The 10,628-nt window shown below is 41.5% G+C and overlaps 1 pseudogene; it reads left to right on the top strand.

Annotated features, from left to right (window-relative positions):
• The first annotated feature begins 1,328 nt into the window (after positions 1-1,328).
• Positions 1,329-10,628, top strand: part of LOC129148891 (60S ribosomal protein L23a-like) — a 33,893-nt pseudogene continuing 24,593 nt past the window's right edge.

The following is a 10,628-nucleotide window of genomic DNA, read 5'->3' as shown; positions in this document are numbered from 1 at the left end:
CAGCTCCTAGTGCAATAGAAACTAAAGAAAAAATAAACACATAGGACTACATCAAAATAAAAAGCTTCTGCACAGCAAAAGAAACCATCAACAAAACAACAAGAAAGCCCACTGCATGGGAAAACATATTTGCCAATGTTATCTCAGATAAGTGTTTAATCTCCAACACTTACAGGGAACTCATAGAACTTAACAAAAGAACAGGAACAAGACAGGGATGCCCACTCTCTTCCTTCAAAAGGAAGATAAACAACCCAATCAATAAATGGGCAAAAGACTTAAATAGATACTTTTCTTTTTTTTTTTAAGTAGATACTTTTCAAAAGAGGACATAAGGAAGGCCAAGAGACATATGAAAACATGCTCAAAGTCCCTAATCATCAGAGAGATGCAAATCAAAATGACAATGTGATACCATCTCACACATGTCAGAATGGCTATCATCAACAATCAACAAACCACAAGTGCTGGCGAGGATGTGGAGAAAAAGGAACCCTCCTTCACTCCTGGTGGGAATTCAGACTGGTGCAGCCACTGTGGAGAACAGTATGGAGTTTCCTCAAAAAACTAAAAATGGAACTCCCATTTGACCCAGTGATCCCACTTCTAGGAATATATCCCAAGAAACTAGAAACACCAATCAGAAATGATATATGCACCTCTATGTTCATAGCGGCACAATTCACCATAGTTAAGATTTGGAAACAGCCTAAGTGCCCATAAGCAGATGACTGGATTAGAAAACTGTGGTACATCTACACAATGGAATACTATGCTGCTTTAAAAAAGAATGAATTCTTAACATTTGTAGCAGCATGGATGGAACTGGAGATCATTATGCTAAATAAGCCAGTCAATGAAAGAAAAATACCACATGATCTCACTCATTTATGGATAATAAAGAACATTATAACTTGATGAACAGAAAGATAGATACAGAGGCAGAGAAGCAACAGACTGTCAAATTACAGCGGGAAGGCTGGGGAGGGGGAGGGAGGTAAGAGATCAACCGAAGGACTTGTATGCATGCATATATGCATAACCAATGGACACAAGACACTGGGGGCTGGGGGCATGTATAGGAATGGAGTTGGGGGGCAATGGGGAGATATGGACACATGTAATACCTTAATCTATAAAAAAAAGTTGAAAAAAAAGATGCAGGGTTTGGCAGGCAGGGCTCCTGATTGTGTGGCAGGCTGTATTACCTAGGGTGGGTTTTTTTTGTTTGTTTGTTTGTTTTGTGTGTGTGTGTGTGTGTTTTCCTTTTCCTGAACTGCTAGCACCTCTCAGGAAAAATGGCTCTTTTGGTTTGGTGGTGGGGGGTAATGACCAAATGCAGGACTACTAGCTGTTGCTTTTCCATGTCTCCCCCCAATACTTCCCACCCCAGCCTCTCCTTTGGCACCTCAAGTTCGCACCATCCTTCCTACACCAAAGCCTCAGGTGAGTAGCTGCAAATGAAACTCCTGTGCTCCGGGTTAAAAACAAACAACAACAACAACAACAAATTGAAGCATTTTCTCCAATTGGCTCCAGTAGTAGCTCCCATCTCCCAGGCAGCTAGAAGTCCTGCTGCCTGTCACAGCTGGATATTATGTGGGCCACTGGTCTTGGCTCTGGAGCTCTGGGCTGTGGAGTCCAGCCTGGGTTCCTGGTCATGATATTCTCAGGGAAATAACCTTCCCATAGTTGAGAGATCCTTCCTCACTCTCAGCCTGCTGCCCATGGAAGCTGGGTCACCTCCCACGACCTTGCCCTTCCTACTATTCCAGGTATTTTCCAGGTATTTTCTGTCCTTCCTTGATGTAAGTCTCCTTCACTGTTGGATCTCAGTTGGTAATTCCAGGTGAATGTTCCCCAATTTAGTTTTATTTCCAGTTTGGCCCTGAAAGGAGGTGCACGAAAGGTCTGCCTATTCGGCTACCATCTTCTCTTCCCCAGCCTTTTATATTTTTGAAACCTAATATTGCTCAAATGTAATTTATATGAAGGATATTTTGAAAATAAATCTGCATTGTGGTGTACAATGGAATATTAATCTGTTAATTTTAGGCTATTTCAAGCTAGAATTTTATGTAGAGAAGCAGGATATTTTTTCTTGTTGGTAGGGTCATGTTGCAGAATGCAAATATGTTCATTCTCCTGCAATGTAGGCAATAGTTGGGAGAAATGGTCCCGGCTCAGCAAGGCTCCTTAGTTTCTGAGGTATGTGACAAGCTCCATTTTCAAAGCTGGCTGGGTAATAAGATTGTGGCACATTTGTTGAATTTTAAATGCAAATCTGTGTACCATGTAATTAACATATTTCTGGAACAATAAATTATATCTGAGAGTTCAAGATGGAAACATTAGGTAAGTCATAGGTATTTTTATTTTTGAAAGCATTTGGAATTTATTTGAGCACTTCATTTCAGAAAATATACCATTTAATTTCAAACACTTTTATTGTTTGCAAACATAGTCCATACTCACTTCATTTCATTATATAGATTTGTTTGTGTTTTCAAATGATACAGACTAACATTAATAATGGTTTTCTATGTTTCCTTAGAGAATCCACAATGAATATCCATGGCCATTTTGCAGGAACTTTTGACCACGATTTTCTCTCAGATACTCTGAATTCCTGGTGGGGGAAGTGGATGTTATATCACATGCTCCACAAACTAGAACCTTTGGCTACTCAGTGGCAGCTGCCATTAGCCTGTATATTAATGACACATATGTTCAGATGAAAGTACCAAAACAACCAATTGGGGTTTAAGCAAATAATGGCTTTTTCCCCCACATAAAAACAAGTCTACAGGTAGTTTGTTGCTGGTGTTGATTTAGTGTTTATGCCATCTGACCCAAGGAAGTTCGATTTTTTTTCTGACCTGCTATTGTTACTACAATCTTCATGTACATTGTCTCAATGTCATAAGATGCCTGCTGAAGCTCCAGACATTATATTTACATTCAAGGCAGAGAGAAAGAAAAAAGGGGTCAGTGGCAGTAGATATTTGTTTAATGTCTCACTATTGTAACTGAGTCACATTGTCACATTGATCTACAAGTGAGTATGGGAAACTGAGTTTTGGCTTTCTAGATTCTATAATGGGAATTTTCAAGGGGGAAGGGCATTGGAAATGGATTTGGGTTAGCTACTTAATAAGACATCTCTCCTTCTTAGGTCTGCTGTGGTAATGCCTCTTGTCACCACAAATGACAGTGTTATTAGTCTCATCAAATAGATTGTTGCTCACTAATGTTTGCATTAAGAGTAGTTCCCATCACCCTGGGATTCAGGAATTCAAGGTTAATGATCCAAAGGACATTTGGAGTGACAATCAGCATGGCATTCCAAGCCATCACTTCCCTATGATTTTAATTCACTGCCTTGGTTCAACTTAGTAAGTGTTCATGGTCTCTCTTTTTAGGATCAATTCTCTCCTCTTAGGATCAATTTTCATGTAAATACCATATTCTATTAGTTCCTAGACACACTATATGTCACACTTTTGCTGTGACAAATCTCTGACATTAGGGTTTACCTTCAACAAATGTGTCTTACAACCAATGTTGGCCAAGTAGCTATTGTGATATAGTTGTCATTGCATGTACATGTGTAAATAGGGTCATAACTGTTCATAATATCAACACTTGAATTATATGCATTGTTGTTAGTACATGTGTTGAGATAATTGCTATTTAAAACATCTTCAAAAAGATTACACTGCTACTAAGCATCAGAACAAATGTTATTTTGTACTCAGAAAGGTATGGAAATAAAACAGTAGGGTGTATATTTGATATTTATAAATCAAATATGTATCACTGGAGGAGTAACTGCCAGCATCAAGACTTGCAGAAGGAGTGTCAGTACTCTTGATGACATAGAGAATGATTCTGTGTTAAAATTACATGTACATTAATAATTCTGAGTCAAAATATGACTGAAAAAAAGAGCTAGACTGAATATGAAGAAGTTTTAGGGATTCCTTACATGTGTTTTTCTTGTATTTTTATTCCTATGTATGCATAAAAGTGATATATAATGTAAATCTGTATGAATGACTCTAAAAGATTTCTTAAAATAAGTGAAAAATCTAACTTCTAAGTGATAAAGAAACATTGTATCATAGGCTATTTGATAGCATTTTTTTCTTTCTTAGTATATCTAAAATAATGGTGTACCTTATAGTTAGTGCCATATTACACTAATGAAGTATGAGGGGTCCCGGATTGTAAGAGGGTACAGGCCAGGCAGAGGTACCCCAGCAGTGTACGATTGGGGCTGGGAAGGGACGTGGAAGGTTGTCCAACCAGGGAGGGACCATGGGAGGGCTCCAGGGCATGTCCGGCCTGTCTCAGTCCCAATCAGCTGGACCCCCCAGCAAGTTAACCTACCAGTTGGAGCATCTGCCCCCTGGTGGTCAGTGCACATCATAGTGACTGGTCGACTGGTTGACTGTCACCCCTCTGGTGGTCAGTGCACGTCATAGCAAGTGGTTGAGTGGCCTTAGCATATCATTAGCACATTACACTTTGATTGGTTGAACGGCCAACTGGACGACCAGACGACTGGCCACTTAGCATATTAGGATTTTATTATATAGGATATTTCAACATTGTAAATGTGAGGTCAGCAGCAAAAAAGTTTATTGGATAACAATGTTCTCTTTATGGCAATCTTCATTCCTAACCACCTGAGCTTGAATCATTTAAACTTTTGGGGGTATCAACACAATTCCTCTCAAACTTTTGGTTTGGCTTCTGAGGAAAAGCTATAGACTGATGCCTAAGTCACTGACAAATGGACTAAGTATTCCTCTGATACCAAATGGGTCTCAGGTTATACTTGTCAGGAGTCTTGAACTTAGTTTAATTCAAAATACCTCTTTGCAATCCTACTTGACTGTTGATCCACATACAAATCCCTAGAGGCATTACTCTTCTACCTATCTCTTTTCTTATTCTTCTACCGACTCAGCCTCCTACTGTTGCCCTTCCTCCCATGATTATATTGTGCTCTAAAATCCTCTTCTTATCATAACCAAACTCCCCTGTCTTCTTTTCCTCTTCTCCAAACTCGTTCTCTGCCACCTGGTCTTGCCTGAAACTTGGCTATTACAAGGGGACATCACTTTCATTTCAACGTTCTTGTTTATTCTCTTACTAGAAGCCCGGTGCACGAAATTCGTGCACGGCGGGGGGTTGTCCCTCAGCCCAGCCTGTACCCTCTCCAATCTGGGACTCCTGGAGGGATATCTGACTGCCAGTTTAGGCCCGATCCCACCAGGATCAGGCCTAAATGGGCAGTTAGACAGTTAGCAGTCCCTCTCACAATCCAGGACTGCTGGCTCCCAACTGCTTGCCTGCCTGCCTTCCTAATTGCCCTTAACCGCTTCTGCCTGCTAGCCTGATCACCCCCTAACCACTCTGCTGCCAGCCTGGTTGATGCTTAACTGTTCCCCTGCCAGCCTGTTTGCTCCCAACTTCCCTCCTCTGCCAGCCTGGTCACCCCTAACTGCCCTCTCCTGCAGGGTTGATCACCTCCAACTGCCCTCCCTTGCAAGCCTGGTCCCTCTCAACTGCCCTCCCTTGCAGGCCTGGTCCCTCATAACTGCCCTCCCTTGCAGGCTGGGTGCCTCCCAACTGCCCTCTCCTGCTGGCCATCTTGTGGTGGCCATCTTGTGTCCACATGGGGGCAGGATCTTTGACCACATGGGGGCAGCTATATTGTGTGTTGCAGTGATGATCAATCTGCATATTACTCTTTTATTAGATAGGCTAGAGGCCTGGTACAGGGGTGGGGGCCAGCTGGTTTGCCCTGAAGGGTGTCCCGGATCAGGGTGGGGGTTCCCTTGGGGCATGGGGCGGCCTAAGCAAGGGGCCTGTGGTGGTTTGCAGGCCGGCCACGCCCCCTGGAAACCCAAGCAGAGGCCCTGGTATCTGGAATTTATTGTCCTTCTACAATTGAAACTTTGTAGCCTGGAGCAGAGCCAAGCCTGCTTCTCCCTCAGGGGCGGCAGCCATTTCTGTGGCAGTTAATTCACTTCTACAATTGAAACTTTGTAGCCTTAAGCGGGTGAGCCCGGCCAGGGTGTGCGGAAAGCTTTGCTTCCCCTGTTGCCGGCGGCAACCCTGGCCTGCTCTCTCAAGCTCCATTCTGCCGCCATTTGTTTGATTTTGTTTACCTTCTATAATTGAAACTTTGTAGCTTGAGTGGAGGCTTAGGCCTGCAACGGCTATTGGAAAGCTTGGCTTCCTCTGTTACCTGGGAAACCTTGCTCTCTGTGGTTGTAGCCATCTTGGATGGGGTCAATTTGCATACTCGCCCTGATTGGCTGATGGGCGTGGCTTGGCTGGTGGGCATGGCTTATGTAGCGGAGTGATGGTTAATTTGCATATTACCATTTTATTAGAGAGGATAGTACACATGTCATAGGGATGTGACACAGGATTAGCATTCTTCTTGTTGTCACTTTTAGATGATTATCCTTCCACATTTCTGCAACAATCTTGCCACTTTTTTAAATGCTTGCTATGTAACTATAACATCCTCTCCTGCCTCCCTTCCCTTTCGATTCCTTTATTATCCCTCAATCACAGTCTCACAGTTATTGAAGACTGTGGTAGTTTGTTTACAGCCATTTTCTCTTCCCCACAAATATCATCATAGACACAGCTATGGCAATTTATCTAATGCTTTATCTCAGAATTCTTTTTAAGTTTTTAAGTTAGACTTATTGCATTGACATTGGTTAACAAAATTATATAGATTTCAGGTGCACAGATATAAAACACATCATCTGTATACTGTATTATATGTTCACCAATCCTAGTGAAGTCTCCATCCATCACTATTTATTCCCCCTGTACCCTCCTCTTCCTTCTCCCCAACCCCTACAATCACCACATTGCTGTTTGTGTCCATGAGTTCTTTCTCTTTGCATTCCTTTTTGCTCAATCCCTCCATCACCACCCCCACCCAGCATCCCTCACCCCTGACAGCTGTCATCCTGATCTCTATCTTTGAGTCTGTCTCTATTTTGCTTATTAGTTTGTTTTGTTCATTAGATTCCATATATGAGTGAAATCATAAGTACTTGTCTTTCTCTGACTGGCTTAATTCACTTAGCATAATGTTCTCCAGGTCCATCCATGCTGCCACAAAGAATAAGATTTCCTTTTTTTTTTTAAATTTTTTATAGCAGAGTAGTATTCCACTGTGTAAATAGAACACAGCTTTTTATCCACTCCTCTATTGATGGACATTTGGGCTGCTTCTTTTTTAGCTGTGTGACTCCAAACATCTGCATCTTCACTTAATGTTAATAACATATTACCTTGGCCACACCCTAAAATTTATTTCACAGAACTATGTTCATTTTACTCTTAAATTCCTAAATCCCACTCTTTGATCATAGTGACCTCTTAAAATTATGGACCTGAAAAACTATAGGGATCACTATTTCAGCTCCTGATCAGCAAATATACAAGGTATAATTTTGTGGTAGATTTCATTAATTCATTCAAAAATGTTTATTAATCACCTACTATGTTCTAGGCACTGTGCATGGCACTATGGATACACTAATAAGCTAAATACACAGTATTTCTGGTCTCGTGGAATTATAATCTACTGGGGGAAACAGCTAAGATAATCACACAAATATAAATTTGCAAACTAAAATTAATGTTATGACATAAAAAAATACAAGTACTATGAAGCCATACAACAGAAGAAATTTGGTCTCTTCTGGGAGGATAGTGAAGATTTTCTGAGAAAGTAACTCCAAGCTGAGATTCGAAAGGTAAGTGAGGGTTGGCTTGGGGTGGTAGCTGGAGGAAAGATCATCCAAAGCAGAGAGAGCATCATGGATAAAGGTTGTGAGGTAAGAGAACCCATGGAGTGTTGAATAACTTAAAGACAGTGTGTTTTGAGTGTAGAAAGCAAGGTGAAAAGAGAAGCAGAAGAGTCTGGAAAGGAGACAGGACCAAACCAATGCAGGATATTTGATACCATGGTGCAGAAGGCACTGAAGGGTGTAAGTGAATGAACGGATATAATATCTGTGTTTCAGAAAAATCTGTGGCTGTAGATTGAAGTGGACAAAAGTAAACCACCTCTCTGAAGAGAAGACATCTTGCAGCATCTTTAAAGCTCTGAGCAGTTATTTAACTAAATTCTGGCCAATGAGACAAAGAAAAATGGCCAGGTTTTACAGAAAGCATCTTGTCCTCCCTCCCCTTCTTGTGGTGAATAATGAAGATATAGGATACCTGCTATCTGAAGATGAGCAATGGAACTACCATGTTGGGAAAAATGGAGCTGGTGCAGTTATTTGGAACAATCCATGTAGCATATTGTAGCATGCCAGAGCAGAAGTTGCCTGGATCTCTTATGACTATTCAGCAATCACACCAGCACTAGAAGGTCTACCTTTGGATTTCTTCTATAAAATAAAGAAATAAACCATAAAAAGCCATTCCATAGTTTATTGTTTCCAGGTATGATAGTCGCAAAACTTCTGTCTGATAGCTCATCAACTCAATTAGAAAATATAATGAAAACTTTAATTTATAAAGCAACCAAAAAGATAAAATACTTAAGCAGTATATAAACAAGTAATGTGAATGAACCATATGAGAAAACCTTAAAACCATATTAACATATAAAATAAAATTTAAATAAATAAAAAGGGACACAGTGTTCTTGGCTAACACTGTGGTGGTAATCATTTTGCAATATATAAGCACAGCAGGTCAAAATGTGTTACACCTTAAACTTACACAATGTCATGTAAAATATTAAACTGATCTTTCCCTCACTGTATCTCAAAAGGAAGCAGCAAACATTAACTGATGTTAGACAACTGTTTTGGATCCTCCCTGTTTGAGCTGGACTTGCCTGTACTTGTGCTCATTTCTCTAGTGTCAGATTTCTTGGTGCTATCACTACTCTGCCTTCAAAACCTGTCTTTGACCCTTCCTGGCAATAGTATACTTCTTTATTATCTTCCTAGCAATTTGGGTGTCAGATACCCTGCATGGCTTTAGGCTTAGCTTGCCCTTCTGACCCTGGCATCATCTGTTTTGGATATGTCCTTCCATCCCAGGGCCACTTTCAACTCCAATTACTGCTTCCACTCCAGACTATATGAAAAGGTGAGAATAGATAGACCAGATTTTAAAATTAAGCTACAATTCAGATTTTTCTGAGCACATTTAGTGAAATGGTGAGATTGGCTGACAGATGTGTATTTGCAGAGGAATCCAATTATCTCTTGGGTAATTTTGTTGTCTACAGGCAAAGATAACCGGGCAAAATTTCTTGATTGAAAATGAATCCTTAATCATTGGCAGGAAAGAACAATTCTGAGTCTAATATCATGGTTCCAATTCTTATTTGTTTCTTAGGTTGGACACTAAAATACTCATGTCTGAGGCCTATGGGGGAGCAGGAGGGATTTAAATAAAACTGAAAAGACTATTTCACTAAACATCCTGTAAGACAACTGGGGCAAAAGCAACACTGCCTCTTCTTTTTGAAAGTATAACACAGAATGTATTCCCATCATAGAGTGACACATGACTGTATTTTTCAACTCTAGGTTACTGTTGGTTTTTGTTTGTTTGTTTGTTTGTTATGGTTTCTACTAGTGGCCCAGTGTACAGATTTGTGCCCATTGAAAGGAAATCAGGATCCCGTGCCCACATGCCCGGGGAGTTTCCACGTCCCTGTAAGCTGCTGGGAAGTCACATGGGGCGTCTGCCCTCCTCCCCACAGCTTTCTGAAAAAATATTTCCAAATGTCCCTTCTGCGGCCAGGGTCATGCCTTGCTGGTGGGAGGTCCCCAGTGGATGCCATGGGCCTTGCTGGATGCTTTCCACTGCTTGGAGCCGGATCAGAGACACTCTGAGGTGAACAATACAAAGTTGGGGATCTTGGGGGGCAGGGGTGCCCCCCACCCTTCAGATTCGTCTCTCTTTGACTCTTACCCGGATTGTCAGTCACCTTGTGGTGACTGTTATATTGCTGCCTTCCTCTGTAGCTCCGGGGTAATCAGTAAGTGATGAGATTTGATCTCGACGCCCAAGACAGAGTTCCAAGAGCCCAGTGGTGATATCAGGCTCCTGGTTACTCCGAGTGTCCGCGTTTCAACTGTTCTCCAGATATTTTAACTGCAGACTTATGGGGTATGAGGGATGTAGCAGTGCGCTAAGCAGCAGGTGGCCAAACATTGTGCCGCTCCCACTCACCTTGGCCCTGCTGCACCTGCTGCTGCAGCCACCACTAGGTAGCACTGCTGCAGAGTTGGGAGAGGCTCGCCCTGCCACAGTGGCGCTCACCAGCTGTGAGTCCGGCTTCTGTCTGATCAGAGCTCCTGCTGTGGGAGTGCACTGACCACCAGGGGGCAGCTCCTGCATTGAGTGTCTGCCCCCTGGTGATCAGTGCTCATCATAGTGATGGGTTGACAGGTCATTCAGTTGTTTGGTCATAACAGTCACTTAGGCATAGATAGATAGATAGATAGATAGATAGATAGATAGATAGATATAGATATAGATATAGATATAGATATAGATATAGATATAGATATAGATATAGATATAGATATAGATGATATAGATGATAT

Source organism: Eptesicus fuscus, chromosome 1 (genome assembly GCF_027574615.1).
Source record: "Eptesicus fuscus isolate TK198812 chromosome 1, DD_ASM_mEF_20220401, whole genome shotgun sequence".
Lineage (NCBI taxonomy): Eukaryota > Metazoa > Chordata > Mammalia > Chiroptera > Vespertilionidae > Eptesicus > Eptesicus fuscus.
The sequence above is the reverse complement of the archived record's forward strand: the minus strand, read 5'-3'. Positions and strand labels throughout refer to the sequence as shown.